The 1,134-nt window shown below is 70.0% G+C and overlaps 1 long non-coding RNA gene across 1 annotated transcript in view; it reads left to right on the forward strand.

Moving 5' to 3' along the window:
* Window positions 1-540, forward strand: part of LOC113979442 — a 1,615-nt gene extending 1,075 nt beyond the window's left edge. Inside the window, exon 3 of the long non-coding RNA XR_003537871.1 lies at window positions 505-540. This is a non-coding gene — a long non-coding RNA (uncharacterized LOC113979442). The remainder of the gene's footprint in view (window positions 1-504) is intronic.
* The last annotated feature ends 594 nt before the right edge of the window (window positions 541-1,134 follow it).

Here is a 1,134-nt window from a genome sequence, read left to right on the forward strand (position 1 = left end):
CCCCCCCGGGACCTCTCCTGGGACCCCCCGAACCCACCGAGGGACCCCCCTCCAGGGGCCTCGCCCTCAGGAGCGCTGCCGTAAAGCGCGCGGCGGCGCTGTCGCTAAGGCAGCGGGCGAGAGGACCCGGGGACTACAGGGGAAGCCACGCCCCCTTTGGGGGATCAACCAATCAGCGAGCGCGCTGGAAAGGCGGGAGCTATGGAGAAGAGGAAAGCCGCGCCCTCTTTGGGGAATCAGCCAATCAGCGCTCTGGACACGCCCCTCCCGCCGGGGTCGGTCGCCAGGGAGACGCGCGGCGCCATTTGGGGCTGAGGCGGTGGCGGAGCCACTTCCGGTGGGAGCGGCCTCGGCCCGAGCCCGGCCCAGCCCTAAACCCGGCCCAGCAGGGACCCAGCCTCGTGACAGCCCCGGCCCCGCTCCCCCGGCTCGGCCCCGGCCCCGTTCCCGGTCCAGCCGCGGCCCCGCGGAGCTCCTGAGGCGGAGGTGGAGCGGGACGCGCAGGTACCGCGGCGCCGCCCTGCTTTCTGTCCTCATTCCTTCCCCCGATCCCCCCCGTTCCCTTCCTCCGTTTTCTTCTCGTTCCTCTCACCCTGGTCTCCCAATTTCTCCCGGTTCCCCCCGGCCCCGCTCTCCTGGTTCTACCCCCATCTTTCCCGGTTCCCCCCGATCTCCCCCGTTCCCCTTCATCTCCCGTTCCTCCCCCATCTCTCCGGTTCTCCCATCCCTCCCAGTCCCTCCCATCCCTCCCAGTCCCTCCCAGTGTGTCCCAATACCCCCCCCCCGGTGCGGTGGGTGCCCCCCCCCGCGGTGTGTGACTCCGTGTCCCCTCCAGGGCCCCCCCCCGGGGGCCGTGGCCGCCATGGCCGCCGTGTGGCAGCAGGTCCTGGCCGTGGATGCCCGGTGAGTGCGGGGAGGGGGCTTTTTTTGGGGAGGGGGGTGTCGATAACTGGGTCATGGGAGGGGGAGGGAAGTGGTACCTGGGTCCATTTTTGGGGGGGGCGTGGCCCCGGGATCTGGTTTTGGGGGGGGGGTGTCGAGACCTGGGGTTTCTTTGAGTGGGTTCCTGGTCCCTGGGTCCGTTTTTGGGGGGGTTTTGTGCTCCCTGGGTCCCATTTCTGACTCCTTTACCTG

Source organism: Neopelma chrysocephalum, unplaced genomic scaffold (assembly GCF_003984885.1).
Source record: "Neopelma chrysocephalum unplaced genomic scaffold, ASM398488v2 Primary Assembly neopelma1_80444, whole genome shotgun sequence".
In the NCBI taxonomy this organism is placed as follows: Eukaryota; Metazoa; Chordata; class Aves; order Passeriformes; family Pipridae; genus Neopelma; species Neopelma chrysocephalum.